This window comes from Pristiophorus japonicus, chromosome 11 (genome assembly GCF_044704955.1).
Source record: "Pristiophorus japonicus isolate sPriJap1 chromosome 11, sPriJap1.hap1, whole genome shotgun sequence".
NCBI classification, from domain to species: Eukaryota; Metazoa; Chordata; class Chondrichthyes; family Pristiophoridae; genus Pristiophorus; species Pristiophorus japonicus.
This window is the reverse complement of record NC_091987.1, coordinates 59477530-59496873: the sequence shown is the minus strand read 5'-3', so window position 1 is coordinate 59496873 and position 19344 is coordinate 59477530. Positions and strand designations below refer to the sequence as shown.

The 19344-nt window shown below is 43.4% G+C and overlaps 1 protein-coding gene across 10 annotated transcripts in view; it reads left to right on the top strand.

Moving 5' to 3' along the window:
• The window catches only part of bcor (BCL6 corepressor), a 344096-nt gene that overhangs the window by 228912 nt on the left and 95840 nt on the right, over positions 1-19344 (top strand). Inside the window, exon 1 of one of the 10 annotated variants that reach the window (XM_070893432.1) lies at positions 6030-6546. The exons of the other annotated variants lie outside the window; for them this stretch is intronic. The gene's annotated coding sequence lies outside the window, so the exon portion shown is untranslated. Of the gene's footprint in view, positions 1-6029; positions 6547-19344 lie in introns of those variants that run through there. 10 annotated transcript variants of the gene reach the window in all.

Sequence of the window (19344 nt, the reverse complement as noted above, 5' to 3'; positions counted from 1 at the left end):
CCCCTTTCTCTCTCTCTCCCCCCCTTTCTCTCTCCCCCCCTTTCTCTCTCTCTCTCTCTCCCCTTTCTCTCTCTCTCTCTCCCCCCTTTCTCTCTCTCTCTCTCTCCCCCCTTTCTCTCTCTCTCTCTCTCCCCCCCTTTCTCTCTCTCTCTCTCTCTCCCCCCCTTTCTCTCTCTCTCTCTCTCCCCCCCTTTCTCTCTCTCTCTCTCTCCCCCCCTTTCTCTCTCTCTCTCTCTCCACCCCCTTCTCTCTCTCTCCCCCTTCTCTCTCTCTCCCCCCCCCTTCTCTCTCTCCCCCCCCCTTCTCTCTCTCCCCCCCCTTCTCTCTCTCCCCCCCCCTTCTCTCTCTCTCCCCCCCCCTTCTCTCTCTCTCCCCCCCCCCTTCTCTCTCTCTCCCCCCCCCCTTCTCTCTCTCTCCCCCCCCCCTTCTCTCTCTCTCCCCCCCCCCCTTCTCTCTCTCTCCCCCCCCCTTCTCTCTCTCTCCCCCCCCCCTTCTCTCTCTCTCCCCCCCCTTCTCTCTCTCTCCCCCCCCCTTCTCTCTCTCTCCCCCCCCTTCTCTCTCTCTCCCCCCCCTTTCTCGCTCTCTTCCCTCCAGCCCCTCTCTCGCTCTCTTCCCTCCAGCCCCTCTCTCGCTCTCTTCCCTCCAGCCCCTCTCTCGCTCTCTTCCCCCTCCCCAGCCCTCTTCCCCCTCCCCAGCCTCTCTCTCTCTCTCTCTCTCTCTCGCTCTCTTCCCCTCCAGCCTCCCTCTCTCTTTCTGTCTTTTCTCTCCAGTCTCCCTCTCTCCCCGAGCCCCGCCCCAGCCTCCCTCTCCCTCCCCCTCTCTCTCTCCAGCCTTCGGGCTCAGGACCGCCCCCCCCCGCCGCCCTCGGGGTGGGGGCGGGGGAAAGAAGAGTCAGAGCCTCAGGTCCCGCAGCTCGGTACCACTCACATGGAATGATTCGGGCCGGAGCTTGACAGGAGGTGGGGCTTGTCGCCTGTCGGTGAGAAAAGTGCAGTCCGGGCAGTGAGGGGCGGGTCTTGACGGACGGCTGTTTGTCAAAAAAAAAGTGCAGTACAAATAATTAGTCCCATAAAGAATGGACAGTAAGTGTCGGCATGTTATTTGACCACAAGGGCTTCACGGCCTAATCTTATCCTTGTTTTTCATCCATACACTCGCACTTTCCAGGAGTGGGAACTTTGATTAGCCCTCTTCCACATCGCCCCCTTCCACATCCCTTTATAATCAATTTGGGCCATTTACACCCCAGAAATAATTACTGACATAATTAACTAGATTGATCACAATTCAAATTTTGGATCATAACAAACCTTTTACATTGGTGAAGTTTCAATAATCACATGTTTTTAGTATTTTCGGGTGATATGGGCACTGAAGATGAAAGCTTGGCAAATAGGGAATGCGGCGAGAAAAATGGCATACATATTTTTATTTCCTTTTGCAAAATATACAAACAAATTATGTTTACCCTGTGCATTGCATCACATTGAAGTATTTCCTATTTCGAGATTAGTTGCCATAATTTATTCGATTTGTGACATTTTTAAGTTTATAGTACTTGTCTGAATAACATGTTAAATGGTGTGTGCTGTTTAACGGCTTGTTTTAAAAGCCGACGTTGTGAACGCAGGAACCTCATAAGCTTTGTAACTCGATACTAAAAGAGCATTTTGTTACTTTGTAGAGATTGTATTTTTGGATGGGGTAGGGAGGGCTACTGTTCCATTCATGTGAGTTATCTTACTCATTTTAATTTTTAACTTTTTTGTAAGTTTTCCAAATGCAAAACCTACAACAATGGCGAATGCTGAGCACAGTTCTCGGCCGAATGTGACAAAGTTCAGCCCAGAGTGTTGTTTTTATTTTGGTTGATGTGACGTGCTCACCAAAATCGAACTCCTGCACAGCCTGTGTTTTGAGTCTGGTCAGAAAATGCAGCTTTGAAGTGTGATACAAAGACTGTCGAATAACGTTTAAAACCCGACTTGGTGTAGAGGTGCATCTGTTTATGCAGAGGAAGCCAATGTTCCTCATGGTCGACGAACCTGTAACGTTCCGGTAGTTTATTATGCAAATCGCTGCTCTTTTTAATGCAACTGTTTTTTAATGTGTAGATGTAGCTGCGCTCTGAGTTTTGTGCAGTTTGTTTTGTTGCTGTTGGACTTTTCTTGTACCTTGTTTTGTTATGAAATAGCGATACTTTGTCGGTCTGGTCCTTACCCCGGCACACCAAGTGCGTTTTGCAGTATATTTAACGTTCTTTGTTCGTGTATGCAACTTGAAAATAATGCAATCTTTGGAGAAAGCTTTACGTGTCCGACAAAGCGAAGATGTTTCCAATGGGGGTTTTGTTCTGCGTTTAAACTGTATGGCGTGGTGTGTCGGTTCTTTCGAATGCCTTCCATTGCTTGTTTCCTGCGTCTGCTTCGAAACAGGCGTTTCGATCTTGGTAATAAGCTTGAGATTGGCGCTGTACATACAACAGTGAAGCGGTCGGGTGGAGGAAGTGGCACTGAATGGTGGGGGATGGGAGCTTTCGCCATCTTTGTCTTGTGAAGTCGCTGTGCTGGTGTTGTGGTGGAGCGCAACATTATCACCGAGACAGGTGGCGCACTTCTCGCTGGGGGTCCCTCGCTATAATCAATTGCATTCAGTGAAAAAAAGGGATTTAATCCCATTGAATAATTTAAAAACCCGAAACGTATATCCAATTACACAAATCTCATTATTAACGGTGACCTTATATACCGATCGCCTTAAAACATGCATGGCTTTATTTTCATTGAAAACTAAAATGTAGAACAAAGAATGTGGAAACAAACGTAACTGGTCACAGTTCTGTAACGAACAGATAACAAACCAGCTAGCCTTGGCTGTTGCCTCTTAAAGCGAAGTTTCCTTTAGGGGAATTACAGAAATCAGCTGGTGCCGGTTATATTAGTATCGCTGCTCATTCCGAGAGAAGGATGCGGTTCCGTGAACTGGGATGTGAAACGAGAGATTTGACAAGATGTGTTCTTTAAAGTGAACTGTCGGAACCTTATTACTGCTTCTGCTAGAAATCAAAGCAGAAATAAAAGGATATGGGGAGCGGTAATGGGAGTTGTGCAGCATTTACTGCGCGGCATGTTGGAGTAGGCCAACAGCTCGGCTGCGAGTGATTAAGGAGCCCAAACTGTACACAGCACGAAAGACCCGAGAAAAGTAAAGCGTCACGCAGTCGCCACATCTGACACACATTGCTGTGAAAGAACACCTCCAACTGGTGAATGATTGTTACATTAAACAATGCGCTGAATATTGTGCCGAATCTTTTTGGTGGTAACAATCTGGCGCTGGGGGAGGAGGGGTCGGTTCGGTGACCCCCCCCCCTCCAGTTATGTGTATCGAACATTTTTGATACTGTAGTGGGAATCTAACCTCTCGCATTCTGTGAGCAGAATGGACAGGACTGGTCTGGGCAATTTCAAACGACGCAGTGGATCAAAAAAGTATTTGCATATATTTCACCATTCGTGTCATTTTTAATCTAACCCCAGTTATTTTCCTGTTATCGTTAAAGCGGAACTTAGACAGGGCTGAGTGTAAATGATAACATGTGTATAAAAAGGCCTTCAACTCTTGCCAGAACTGCGGCGCTTAGTACATCGTGCGCTGTTTAAATGTCCGGAAAGATTCCCTTCCGATCAATTTTCTTTTCAAAGTTATTAACCCTAAATTGCGAAACTACGTTCCGTAACTATTCCCTTTTTTAAACAAGCCCCAGTTCGCAAAGCGCTCTAGTTGTTTGATTTGGAAGAAAGGGTACCTAAGCAACGTGTTTTTGAGAAAATATCTTATAAAGTCGTGAGAGGGGAAAAAATACGTTCCGAACTGACAACTGAGCTTCCTTGTGGCGGCATCGAAGCCCCCAGTCTTTTACATGAGAACAGTCAACCTCACACCACCCAGTTTCCGTCCTGATTCGGAGAAACAGAGAGCGATTCTGCTAACGCGACGCAGCCCGAGAGGCAGCTGCTGTGAACTGTTAGTGCGGGGTACGAGTGTGTGTGATTGCTTATACGTGACTGAGAGAGCAACTGCGGGGGAGGACTGTGACTGCGACTATCAGCGTGTAATGAAGGGAATGCTAGTATGTGTGTGTGGTTGCGAGGGAGGCTGTGGTGTGGGCGTGTGTGTGTGCGAATGTTTGAGGCTGTGAGAACGTGCGGAAGGGAGTGCGAGTGTGTATGTGTGACTGGTACAGTGAGGAAGGGAGCGTGTGTGTGACTGCAATAGTGTGAGGGAAGGAGGGACTGTGTGTGTGTGTGTGAAGGAGGGTGTACGTCTATGTCAGACAAGGTGGGAGCGCGTGTGTAACTCGGGCAGTTAGTGAGACTGACTGAGGGAGGGAATGTTAAGTGTGTGTTTTTGCCATAGCGTGAGAGAGAACGTTTGGGTGTGTGAGAGATTGCCAGAGTGTTTCAGAAGCTGTGATTGCGATTGTGGGAGTATGGGACTGGTCATGCCAAGGAAAGAGAATGCATGAGAGTGTGTACATGTAATTGCAATTGTTTGGAGGTTTGTCTGCGTAACTGGCTGAGTGTGAGAAGGGTGTGTGTGATTGGCAGAATGTGATGGATGCTGTGTGTGTGTGTCTGGGTGTGACTGTTCGAGTGTGTGTGTGGCTGCGGGAATACGTGGGAGGAAGTGTGAGGAAAGCAGTCATTGTAGGAGTGTGTGTGTGAGACAGTGACTACGTGTGAATGCGAGTATACATGTCATTTATCGATAGGTGTCCCTTGTGCGTGAATGGGAGTGTACGAGTGACTGAGCGCCTGATGGAAGATTTCCCGCGCGAGACGTGCGCACAGCGTCCTGACCTTCGGGTCAACTCCCGAGAGACCGGCAAAGGAAGCGCTTCTGTAGCTCTGGAGAGACACTAACTAAACTGAGCACCAGCGCTGTGATTACACCTTTCATCATTCGTGCCTCCAGCTTATAACCTATAAAAGTGTACTTTGTATTCTGGGGAAACGACGAAGTACATGTGCCACATATTTGCACTATGCTGTAATTTCCAAATAAATGCAATGGGGTGGTTCGCATCTTTATATTTCGGTCGGTAGAATAGTGATGAGCGATGTTTATTTACGAAGTACAATTAGACCAAATAAACTAGCTGGAATTTGGAAAATTTGAAAAGGAAAGTAGGATTAAAAGTAATCCATACATTGGCGACTTCTGCCCTAATTGACATGAAATACAGTTGATCCCAGCCTTAAAGACAAATTAAGAATGGAACTGATTAATCACCTAATTGACATTTGATTTGAATGTAAAATTATAGGAAATGTTACAACTTTGCCTATACGGACGAAATACACACGGGAGTGTGTGTCTAAATGTGAATGAACAGGATAATATTTAAGCATCGTGGTTAATAATTTAACATGAAATTGCTCATCAGTGGTAATGCACAGGGAAAAAAACGTAAACAAAACACTGAACTAATATTTCCATATTGAAGACTGTCCGCTAACTAGCGATTCGTTTTGAAATCTCTTTTTTTTATATATATATATATATAGTGTCTATCAACGTTAGTGTGGTTAGTTCAGTAACACACACGACCGCAACCAGGAACCGAATGAAACGTACGACACAAACTTTTATCCAGCCCTTGCTGTTTACATCTCACGTGATGCGCTATGCTGATACAGACGGGTTTTTGTTTTGCGATGTTCCGGCACACAAAAAGAATGTGCAATGCTCAGTGAGCGTTTTGCGGCGTGTAGTGGCTGGTGTGCCCGCTGCTGAGGGTGGCTTGGAGATTTTGGTGTCGGGGTTGATTTTTATGGTAATTGAAGTTAACGACTGGCCTTCTGGGTAAAGAGTTTTTTCAGTTTCGGAGCGGAGCTGCACGCTAGGGCTGGATCGGAAATTTAAAAAAAACCCCAGCTTAGTCTGTAGACGCGGAACCACGTCTGCTCCAGTGATCTGCCGGAGGGCTCTTCTCGTCAACGCCCCCCCCACCCCCCCCCCCCCCCCCACTTCTCCGCAAGCCAGCAGCCCGAGGTTCGACAAGTTGGGGGATGTGGGGCGATGGAGTGAGAGTGAGCCGATAGACCGGATCGTTTGGCCGCGGTGTCTATGGTGAGGAGCCAACATGGCGCTGCGAAGTGTTCCGTGCCAGAGGATCGCAGCCGATCGCCACCTGTACAGTGAGCATTTCCACTGAAGCCTCCGCGGAGGAGCTGCACCGAGTACCCGAGGTGCTGAAGCCACGCACCGTCCGGCCGGAGCCAGGGCTGAACGGCCAAGGCTCAGCAAAAAGGCCTTTCCTTTGACTTTTTTTTTTTAAACGGATTTTTTTTCTCTAGTGGATATCCGGACTTTGTGGGGTGATAACCGAGCTTAGCCTGGCGCATATTTTATATGCTCGGATGAAAGAAGTCTTCTCTGCCTTTCTTGGCGATTAGAAAACATAAAGGCACGTGGATGCAGCAGAAGAGGTCACCATCGCAGCATTAGGCTGATCCCAGTACGTGGAAAGGTTGGAATCAGGTAAGATGAGGCTTTATTCTGTGAAAGGAGTGGTTATAGACAGGGCTTTTCGAGTTACTAAAATCGCTGTGGGAACGCGCTGAGCGCTGTGGACAAGCGGAGAATGTCTGGGTGCGGACTTTCCTCGGAACGTGCGATCTTCAGTTACTTTTCAGTTTCAGGAAGAGTAGACCCCCAGTTTTTACACTTTGGCTCGAATATCGGCGTTGGCGTGTCTCGTGTGAATGTTGGGGACAAGTTTGGAGTCTCGGATCACCAGAGCGCGATCGTGGTGGTTCCGAGCTCAACTTCTCCGTGATTTGGCACAAGATCTGATCTGTTTGACGTTACTGCACAACATCGATCGCTCTCTTTACTGAGCCGTAAGGTTGCTGCCTTGTAAACGTCAATTTCACCTATTTTTTTTAAAATTGTAAAATACGATCGACATTGTCCGCAGAGGAACTGGGGCTTTTGCGAATTGTGTTTCGCTCTGCCTCTGTCGTACAAAGGAACACGGACCACTTCCACCACTAAGGATATTCGTGCAGTGCCGAACCGAGCAAAGAGATCCCCCTCCGCCCCCCCCCCCCCCAAACACACACACACAGCGCTGACTGATTTAACCGCTGAATTCCGCTCCCAGGGTCTAACCAAATGCTTTTAATGAATTACACTTATGCGTTTGTTATCTTTACTCAACAATCAGCACAGGCAAAAATCATAACGGAAACGTAGTTATTTTAAACATCGTGCCTTTTAGAAAATGTAAGTAGATAAGAGCCTTTATAAACGTAGTACTGATCGTTTGAAACAGGGGATTAGTTCCGTATATATTCATATTTTACAAATAACTACAGCTTACTAAGCGATTACCAAAGAGAGATCGGTAACCGCAAAGGACCTTATGGTTCACAGAGTGAAGATTTATGTTCAAGCTCTGTGTTCGAGGTTATTGTGAGAGCACCTTTTAAGGTAACGCTGCTATATGTTTGTGTTGTAGAATCTTAATGCATAAACAATGCATCGTCCGCCCGTCCGTCTAACATGTAATAGTCACTTTAGCGTCTATTAGAATGTTCTTGAGGTGAGATCTAGTGCTGAAGGTTGTTCTAGTTCTAGCTGGTTACCTGGAAGGTGACATGTACCCGTGTGGCAACTGCCAGCTCTGCCTGACTGAAGGGTTTTGACCGTATTGTATGTCTCTGTCTAAGTGATCGATCGGTCTAGACAACAGTGGCCGGCTCCCTGCAAGCTCAGGGAGGAGGGACTGATAATCGCAGAAAAAAATTGAGGGCAAGTAAACCAGAGCCTCATCTAGGTCTCGTTAAACGACTGACCGCAGCCCTGTGAAGGAAGCGATCGGAGGGTGAAAGTTTAGTTGAGAATGCCATGCTGTGGTGTAGGTGTAGTGCAGTGTGTTTGCATATCTGTACGTATGTTCATCCTCCATGTAGCTATGTGCGCGTGTACCTTGATACACACGGTGTACCTTGATACACCGTGTGTAAACGATATATACTTGAACTTTGTTAAGTGCGCACACACATGTGGTATATTTTTTTAAATGGCATTTATACAATTACTGAACTTCTACTAGGGTACTTTCACGTTCGTTCAGCAAATTGGCCTTTTCTCGAACTTTTTGTAATGCTGAAATAATTGAAGGGGTTTCAAGAATGAAAAGAGTTGATTGAGATACACGTGCCAACAGTATAACCGGACCATTACCTTTTGTCTGCTCGCTGACTTGTGTGAACACGGTCTGCGCGATCAGAATATACAGTTTAAAAAAAAACAACCAGATTTCTCAGTATCCTGCGAGCTTGTTAAGCGCTGGCGTACCGATTTCTCCTATCCAAGAGTCTGAGGAATATATCGATTATATATGTTTGTTATTTATAAATGTTCGAATCTATAATATTTACAACTCTCAAGGTTTTGCTAATATTGTTTGTTGTTTGACGCTGTGAAGCTGTTCTGTTAGATTACACAAGATGCCTTGGTCAACAGCGACTAAATTGGCGACTTCTCGAGTCCCGCCGCGCTGTTAGATGTAAACAAACACCTTAATGCTGCCGATCTCCAACCAAGATGATTTCAGCTTTTCTGCAACTCTAAGCGGCATTCTCGTTACCTAAGTCTCAGTTTCACCGTAACTTTTTATCTGAGTAAACGATATTTTTTGCTTTGACTATAACTGCAGGCGATGCCAAAACTTCATTAGCCTTGTTTAGTTAACAAGTGCAGCGCCTTTTATCAATGAGTAATCGCAATGGCTTCTCATTGGGTTACACTTTTACTAAAAGCACAATAATATATTTGAAATGGCACGTAACAAAACCAGGATGTATCCACGTTAAACATACTATGCCAGAGATCTGTTCCTCCATGCAGCTTATACATTCCAGTTGAAGCCAAACATCCTGTGTACTGGGACTGTTTCAAATCAGGGACATCAATCATTAAGTTGAAATGGGCGATTTGCATGAGAACATTATATACACGTACTTTTTGTCGATTTCAATACCTTTCGAAAGTTTTACGGCAACTTTAAGAACAACTGGCCAGAGTCCCCAATCCTAACTCGAGTAGAAAATACCCAGCTATGGCGAAGATTGGAATTAAAATACCTCCACAGGACCTGCACTAGATTGGTAGGATTTAGTCAGGGCAAGAAAAAATATTCAGTTACACAAACATGACAGACATGTGTCTCTTTATTCTCCGGAAACGCAAAACCATTCGCTTCTGCTGTGCAGCCTTCTACATACAGTCACCAGTTTAAGCCCATACAATGCATACCAGTCCAATGCTATTTGATTCATCTGAAAGACGCACTGGTTTATTGGGGACGATTGGTGCTTGAATTTAACTATTGCAAACGTTCTTCGACTAAAGTAAGCTTATTTGCACAAACTACATATGCTGTACAACAAAATAGGTAATAAACTTTGCTTCACACTGGCCAAGGCCAGTAATTAGGTCTAATTATATATATTTTTGAAGTACTGACAATATTACATCATTAGAACCTCAGCAAGTTGGCGCGCTCAAGTAATAGATTTACCCCGCGTTTGTTGTATATTTCACACAAAACTAAAACATTCCAACGCTTTCATATTTTCTGATTTCCACTCACTCAGATCCTTTTCGTGTCGTCTTTTCAACAAGTTAACATTTTCAGTCAGATTCCAAGATTTTGTAGTTTATGGCATCAGCTGTTGCGTAAGGTAACAGCGTGTGGGAGCAATACAATACTCATGGGGTGGGTTTTTACCACCTAATATTTTCCCCCAAATGGTTCGACACATCCTATCAAACAACACAGCAGGCCACAAATGAACCCTTTTGCTATTATCAGTGAATCGAAAAGATAAAAAGTCGACTGCACTGTAAGCAAATGAACGCTTGTGTGACGTAAGGTTTACTATCCGCTACTTGCACTTTTTTTGACTTATGCGACTTTCTTGATACATGGGTGGTTATTTATTTTGTATATTTACACATGGTTGATGAGTGACATAGTTCGGGATTTCTCATCTGTTCTCCCTCCCCCTCCATACATACCGACCGACTGCTCCCACACGACTGTCTCTGCAGTGTCCCATTTTGTAAACATCAGGCTGTCGATATCGGGTCAATATTTCTAATTCAAGATCAAATCAGCCATGTCACTGATGCTCGTGTACTCGAGCAGATTTAAAAAAGAGAAGTTATATTAATAGACATTATCAATCTAAATAATTAAAAATTACAAATAATCTGTTAAATAATTTACAGGTACCTAAACACCGAACAAGCTACGTTTCATTAAATTCAACCTGAACAAATGGCGTGTCCAGAGAAGGGAATATTACAGTACCTTTAGTTATAAGTGCTTAACATTGCTAAAAAGGCACTGGTTTTAGACATCTGTTGCATCGTCAAAGATACACTTATTTGGCTACAAGAATAACAATTCCCTTTAGAATAACACATCGGTGCATAGGCACATCGAATCTCTCTATCATGCAAGGGCCCACAAACTGACATTTTATATCCAGTTCTTTACTAAGAATGGGTTAAAGTACCACATAGAAGAGCATCATCGCATATTAAGGCACTGAAAGGTTTGCAGGGGTTAATTATTAGGTTGATTTTAGATTGCCGAGCAAAGGACGATGTGCATTTAATGAATAGCAACCGGATAACAAGGAAACGAATGCTTACGTCAAGTTTTACTTAGTTGTGGAGAAACATTTATTGTTAAATGATATTACATTATATGCTGCAGTCAGTCACACTGATGAAGTGAAATCTAACCCCGGCCAGACAATAGGAACAATCCGTGGTCACGTTTCATACGAGCCCGACGGTCACTGGACTCGCCACCTACGCGCTCATGTAAATACTGCATTGGGGCTCTGTACCTTGACGCAATGTTGCCAACTTTTGGGATTTTAAACTTATGCATTGAGTTGTTTTTACACAAATTAGGGTGAGCTAAATGACAGTTCGATTTTTTCCCCCTAAATGTAATGTTTCGGCATTGATGGTGTGTTACATTTTATTATTTGAATCCAATGCTTAACCAGAATAGAGTGCAGAGTTTGAAATCATTAATTGTGTTGCTCATTTTCAACTCTTGATAACCATTTTCCAAATTAATCTATTACGTGTGTATTATTTATCAATGATGCTATTTGATTATGCAACTTTTCCTAATGTTATCGGTGTACGTCCATGGCAACATTAAACATAAGGGGTTTGTAAAGTACAATTAATCAGAACAGCTGCGGGGAATACATAATGCCGTAACAGCTGCTGTGACCGCTAACATACAAAAGTTAGATGTATGTATAGGATAAAATACACCATCGCCTAGTTGGGTTTTGTGGCAAAATAACCTTTAGAAATCTATAGAAAATGAATTTTGTAGTTAGCAACTCAAAACAGTTCTATTGCTAATTCTCTAGTTTCACGATGTACCCTTAATATCTAAGTTGCATTTCAGCGCGTGTTGAACCCATGCTTCCCGAGTTTTCAGCTGTTGCCCAGTGGTCTATAGAATGCTTAACACAGATTACCTTTTTTCCAAGTATTGTCACCGTGTGTTTTAACAGTTAATAAAATATCGTATTCCGAACAAAGTTCCATCAATAAGGAGACCCGCAGTGGGTGTTTTGATCTACTTTGAGTAGCTTCCTTTGTGTATTTTTTACATCTGCAAAAGCCTTGCTTAATTCTACGTATGAAGGTTTGTACCTTACTAAGTTAGGCGCAAACAGGAGTGCTGCACAGAGCCTCATTGCGGCTTGTTTAGATAAATGAGAGACTAGAAAGACTATTGTTGGGAACGTTCTGTCTTGTCCATTTGTAACTGTCCTTGCATTGTTCTCTACAAGCTGCAGTTAATGCATACTGGTAACTAGGAGGCCGGCTTCAGAATCACCCTTAAACCAGGAGACAAATACAGTATTTGTTAACACTTCAAAATCTGATTATGCTTTTCTAGGATCCTCTAGAGGAAATGCAAAAAAAAAGTTACACCGCCGAAGTCCCCTACACTAGGACTTGATGGGTGAAAAGTACTCCCTCTTGTAATTAGCTGTACATTCCCAACTTAATGCATGATTTGGGAGTTACCCAAGTAGCAGAATTAGCAACGACTTTTATGACGGCAGAAAGTAAACAACACAAGAGACAAAAATGTAAAGGTTTTTGGCCACTTTGATTAAAGAACGGAGATGTTCCAAGTTAAATATTTAGAAATCAGCATATTAATTATGGAAATCCTCAAACAATAGTTTTTTTTAATGCAATTGCATTGGATTTATTTGAGGGTGCTATAACCTGACAACATCGCAGAAAATAGGAAGAAAAACGCGAATTTAGTCATTATGCCTCGTTTAAAAGATATACAGGGACAAAGATCAATGCGTCTATAAAACGTGACTATTATAAGCCATACGTTGAATACGTACAGATCTTTAGAATCTTAATTTTATAACTTTTAGGCACTTATATGTAAAATGTTAAATTGATTACATATTGACATGTTTATAGAAGCATTCACATCTGAACTGAAATTATTTCAATACAATGCACTCGCCTTGCACTCCAGACACCAGCAAATTGTAGGAAGTCTAAATACAAATTGCTATCAAATGTTGCCATGGGGCGGGTATTTGCACAACTGTACTGCGTCATGTGCAGGCACGTGTTAATCAGGATATCTCAAATAGTTCAATGGTGGTCACGTTGAATTTGAAATCAGATTAGATTAACTGGAGACCACAAGACAGCAAAGGGACTTGTGAATCTGAATCTAGACCCACATTGTCCCGAATTGTTTTATCTACGTTTTGTTGACGCCAAGTAAATTGAGTAATTTTTTAAAAAGTGCTGGTACTGCGCAGCTGACCAATTAGCATCTGCTAAAAGACAGGTTATTGAAATTTCTTGTGTGCGTTTCATGCGTAAGTACCCATGTGACCTGGATTATCACGATCTTCACTTTTAAAATGTCATATGAATTTTCCGATTCTTCTTATTTTGAACTCTGTCTCTTTAAATATTTCTGTTCTCTGATCGGTGACGGTGGCTTGATTAACTTGGACCCTGATTAACTTGGACCCTGCTTAACCTGCCCAATTCACATTGCCAATATTAACAGTTTCTGATATGTTTTTGTATGCATCACTGAAGTACAAATACACTTTACGCTTATAAGACACATGGATGTGCAGTACGCGGTAATGTTTTCTTTGCATGGAACGTAGTATGCTATTATTTAAAAAAAAACTAAAGGCATGATAGTACAAGAGTTTGGAAAAGCATTTGTGGGAATGCCTGATTCCTTAGTACGTTAAACACATTCTGGTTGGTACTGAGTATTCGTCAGTATTTTATTCACCTTCGTTAACGGTACAGAGAAGTTGTGGGGCAAAAATAAGCGTAACGCCCCTCATGGCAATTTGTTGAAATTGTCCAGTGTATTAAGAATCTGGATTGAGGGTGAGGTGAGTAAGCTCTTCGCGCAATGTTTAAATATTCGCGACTGCCCTCCCAGAATCTGTTCTCACTTTCCATGTAACGTCTGCGTTTGCCTTCAAATCGGCAGCAGCTCGCCTATGTGGCCTCTTACGGGGCCTTCTGAAAGCACGAAACCATTTAATCACGAGATGGTTTGGTTACCTATTTACTCGGTACGGCCTTTGCTTGTGGCCGCCTCTTTTAATGTATACCGGCCAGAATGTGCCGCGAGTACACTAGCCACTGATTTCACAATCGACACATCCTGTTCAAAGATCTAGCATCCCTCCCAACTGTGTTTACAATAAACTAAAAGGTTATTACGCCCAAAGAAAACGCGTGGAATGAGGCAGGCAGTAAGTGGGCGAGATCAGATTTCAGGCTGAGCTCCCAGAGGAGAAGTCAGGGTTTGATTGAAGCGCACTCCGCTCCTGCCTCCCCTGGGAGACCAGCCCTGAAACCTGAGAGCGCGAGCAGTTAAAAAAAAACCTTTGTGAAAAAGGGCCGAGAAGGCACGGATCGCTGAGCTCTTTGGAGGATACGAGCTGCCTGTGTCTCCGCTGTGAATATCGAGTTGTGTTCTAACGGTGATTGACTGAGATAGTCACGTAATATCGTTATCGTTTATAAAAAGTACTGTGGTGATGCTCAGCATATTCTAAACTGGGCGTGATTGTATGTGTAGTGGCTTAACTTTATCGGATAGATGGCATTAAGTCCAGACATCGAACTTTGCTAACGGTATCCTTTATTTTTCTTTTGAGTTGCAGAAAACATTTACATTCCCAATCACTTAAAAAATTGTAAAATGTATTTTTAAGTTGCAGCTATTTGACTGCGCAGCTTCTAAATTAGCCCTAACGTACGGAGGTCGTATGCATTTAACAAGTATTAGAACATAATAGAGACTGTCTGAAGGATGGCGATCTTATTAAAAGTAGCTTTAGTGCACGGCACCTTTATGTTAAAATGCAATCCAAATTATTTACAAAATGCACCCAAAAACGTGCGTGGAATAAATTATTTATCTACTCTTTCAACACGTATTGGAAGCATTTCATAAAGAATAGCAGGGAAGGAAAACAGACCACTGACAACTGAGCATTTTCTTGTTGCCTGACGATACATTTTAATCAGCTGCTTTCTGAAAAGTGGAAGATTAGGCTGAGTTTACAAGGGAGGACATGTGAGTCACGTGAGGCCGAATGAACATTTTCAATTTTAATTACACAGGTGGTACAGGCGCCAGGAGACGGGACCACTGACAGGAAAAACCCAGCGCGCAGTTTATTGGTCCTCCGCAAGCAGATTTGTAACGCTGATGATTTGAAATAATTAGATGTTCTTGTAAAAAAAATAGGCTCTCTGACGCAATCTCAATGCACTGGTTGCAGTGAACTTCTGAACCTAGTTCGGGCACGTTCTTGCATATACCATCATCATGCCCACCCTGCATTTGAAAAATGGCGTTGATGTGTTTTGCGGTCATAGAAAGACTTTAGAACCCCAGATTCTAGTCATATCACACATTGGCTTAAAGAGGATGAGGGTTTTTATAATTAAAACCGTTTTTCGCACAAAGCGTGTGTGGTCAAATCTTCAGAGACATCTGATCAAGTTTTAGAATATTTTTCCTGTTACAAACCTGAATGAATTGTCTCACAATTGAATTATACGCCCTCTCTAGTAACCGGTCGGTTTAAAATCCATGTCTATGGGTATATACCATTGGTGTAGATAGTGCTTTGTACTGTGAATGGAAACAGATGCGTTGATCGTGCAAAATGTGGTTGCAGCTACATTTTTTTCTGTTGGTGAGAGTTTGAAAAAGAAAATCCGCTCAGTGTTGTACATCGTAAGTTGAAGGAAAGGGTGTTTGATGCGTTTTGAAATGCAGTAGGTCTGCTTATGCACTAAATCGACACTGCAACTTTAAATAGTTTTGTAGGCTTTCGACGATCAAAGTCCGTCCAATACAGTACGAGAGAATCCCTGTAGTTTGTTGCAATTGGGTTTGGGGTGAGAAAACACTGCGAGGAAATATGGGCCCCTGTTCGCTAATAGTCTTGGGCCTGTTTTGATGAAATCAGCTTGATGTGTCTGCTTTGTGTGTGTGTGTGTGTGTGTATATATATATATATATATATATTTATATTTATATATAAAATATAATGGGGTGATATTGTGATTAGAGAACGCAGCTGCCGCTGTAGACTCTAAAGCAATAAGAACAGACAATGATGTTGTTGTTGGGCGGGTACGTGGTCTTCAAATGGGAGAATGTGTAGTCTGGTTTTTACAGCGGTGATCCTGAGAGACGAGTGGAAATAATCTGACATCTGTTCGAGGAGACGGCCTTTAATGCCAGCTCCAGCTCGCCTTTTTTTAAAAAAAAGAGCTAACAGCCCACAGCCAGTGTGATTTTTACCGTCACTCGGATTTAAAAAAAATAACGCTCTATGATTTTAAAAAATCGTATAAATACACTTTTAAATAGTAGATTAACCCTTTGAGGATATCCCTGTCACCAAAACCAACGTTCTCTCTCCAGCCAATAATATACACACACGCTCTGTAGATCTGTACTTTCCTTTCATTCGTCTAACTACGAAAATCCTAATGCTATGTCAGTTTTAGTTGTTATAATGTAAATACTATGTCTTGTTACTTTGGGAAGCCGAAAAGGAAGTACAGTCCTCAAGAGATAAAAAGATCAATGAGCAACACAACTTTGAAAGCCTAAAGCAGGCAAGTACTAATTCATTGGACCTACCAATCGAAGGGTTAGATCAAAGAGCTGTCTAATATTCACATTCTTCTCTGTAATCCATGATGTACAAAGAAAACGCGGGAAAGTATCGCCCAACATGTCTCTATTTTGATCATTGGGATATGAGGATTTGCGATGTGTGTACATACCAGCGCACAAGGCCGGGTTTGTATTTCCTGTTTATTGTGTGGGAACTTGGGTTCACTTCTGAAATATCAAAAGTTAAGTACGGATCGTAAACATTCTAAATAGTTATCCTGCCCATCTTGTGTAGTTTGACATAGAGTATTGTTCCTAGTGCATAAATTCCAAGCCTGCAATATACTGAAGCATTTTTTAGTGCAGCAACGCAAAATACTGCATTTATACTGGGGTTCTTTTCACTAGAAAAGTGAAGAATGAGAGAGGTAACCCGGTAGAGGTCTTCAAAATTCTAAAGGGGTTCGATAGAGTAGACGTAGAGATGTTTCTACTTGTGGAGGAATCCAAAAGTAGGGGCCATAAATATAAGATAGCCACTAATTGTGGAGAAATTTCTTCTGGAGAGCGGTGAGAATGTGGAACTGGCTACCCCATGAAGTGGTTGAAGCGAATAGCATAGATGCCTTTAAAGGGAAGCTAGATAAGTACTTGAGGGAGAAAGGAATAGAAAGATATGTTGATAGGGTGAGATGAAGTGGTGTGGGGCTCTGTGGAGCATTAGCACTGGCATAGTCCACTTGGGCCGAATGGCCTGTTTCTGTGCTATACATTCTATGTCATTGTACTGTAGCTGTAGTATTGGTTCCAGCCCGTTTATGCTGCCTGGCAGGATCTACAGTTCAGTTCCCCAGGAGAGAGCTTTGCACGTGGATGCCCCTCTGCCTAAATGCTGGTAGGTTTGAAAAATGTTCTGGAGCTGTAAGGGTTTACTTTAAAGGGTTAACGCTGCAGTGTTACTATACTCCTTGCTATGTCAAACCCAAGTGATGGGAACCCCCTTCTCCAGAGAGTCACAAACTGCTTCCCTCCAGAGTCAGATAATTGCTGGTAGTATATAATACAATTTTCAAACACCTATTGAGTTCGCACAGGGTGCAGTATAACTCAAGTTTCAGCTGTTTAAAGATAGTAACCCAAAATGGACACCAGCACGCAGGGACACGATACGCCTTTTATATTAAAATAGCTCGTATTAATGATAGTACTCAGTTAGGACTCCATTAATTCATTGTTTACTGGGTTGTCACAAGTAGAGTGAGCCAGAATAAAAGCCCGTTCATAAAATGTACTAGTAGGTGTTGGGGACGGTACGTTGATCAAACTAATGCCACATTCATGATCTTGAAATACTATGATCCAAACGTGTAAGTACCGACACCTCCGTGGCCTGGATGCAGCTGGCTGCTCATGGCGAACCCATTCGGTGAAAGAGACAACAGTCAGAATAAGAAACTGTGTTTGACTCGATGGGAAGACGAGGGTGGTGGGGGGAGGTAGTTATAGAGAAACGAAGTGTGGGTAATCATTTTATAGAAAATGGTTTGGCTTTCAGCACTTTTTCCTCCCAGAATTTGGTCGAAAACTAATGCACTTTTTATCGAGAGGGTGGACGATGAGTTTTTGTTTTAACCTGGTACAATACTATACTGTAATTAGGTAAGACATTGCTCTTGGGTAAGGATGTTCTTTTTTAGACTTCATAATTTGGACGTATTGCTGATGCCTGGCCGCTTTACGGCAGGGTATGAATCCGGGCAGGGCTGCATTTTGAGCAGCGTGGTGAATTTTGGTTAGGGTTTGGGATCCTGTTTCTGCTCAGCCTAACTTTAAAACGAGACGTTTCTATCGATCCCGATGCAATTTCCACCGATCCATTTCTGCTAACCTTAACCAAGCTGCTGTTGCTGGTAACCTATTTCTGCTAACCCTAATCGGAAGTCTGCCGATTCCACTAACAATGACCAGACTGCAGTTTCTGCTAGTTCTGATAAGACTGTTGTTTCTTCCAATTCGTGCAGGAAAGCTGCCGATTCCGCTAATCCTGAAGGAAAGGAGAACCGCTTCTGCTAAGCCTGACCAGACTGCCGTGTCTGCTGAAGCTAATGGGAGGCAGTCGCGTGAATCGCAGCGCTGGCTTGAGTCTCTTTGAGGTTTAGTGGGCGGGGAGATAAATAAAATTCAAGCTAAATTTATAGCTCTCGCTGTAACATAATGCTGTCGACGCGAGTTCATCTGGTTTCGAAAACTAAACTTCGTCTCAACAAAATCTGAAATCTAATTGAGTGACGTCCCACTTGGCATTCTCTCCCTAACAACAATCTGCTGGATATATACTCTTTACATTTATGTTTTCTCCCCGATTAGCTGGCAGAAAGCGGAGGGACGTTTAAGAAATCCCACCTAAAGGTCTTTGCTTTTGTAATGAGGATTGCTGGATCCTCCTGGCGGAGTCCTGCAGACTACTCTCGGGTTCCCCCAGGGATTTCCGCTAATCGATCCTGCCGACTAAGCTGTTGCTCCGTCAAAGGGGAATACAGCTAGTTGCCTGCCTTCTACAATTATGCAGAAATCAACCATCCGCGATCAATATATCCTAACGTCCCTTCGAATTTATCTTTGTTTTCAGGCGGTCTTGACTGGCAGCTCTGCTTTCGGGCCAACCAGCTTTTCATTGTAAATCTGATTATCCTGTTTAAAGGGGGCATGCAACACATTCACCGAGAGTGAGAGGATCGCGATCGTACTGCTATGGCGAAGGGAGGGAGGGAGGGGGAGCGCAGCCAGAAAATGAACTCAGTCCCCACGGAGCTGAGCTTCGTTGTGTCTGGCGAGCAGGAACTGCTTCTAAAATGGCGCGGAGTGTGTGCGGAATGGAGAAAGTCCCGTCGTTAAAGTTAATCCCATCTCTGGGCGGAGTGAGACTGGTCGCGAATGAAATGTTCAGGGGCGAACGCTGCAAAGCCATCAATAAGCACACGCCCCGCGCCCACCTGGTTTATTGATTACAATGGGGAGATCGGGCCGGACTCTCTCGCTGGCCGCGGGCTGTT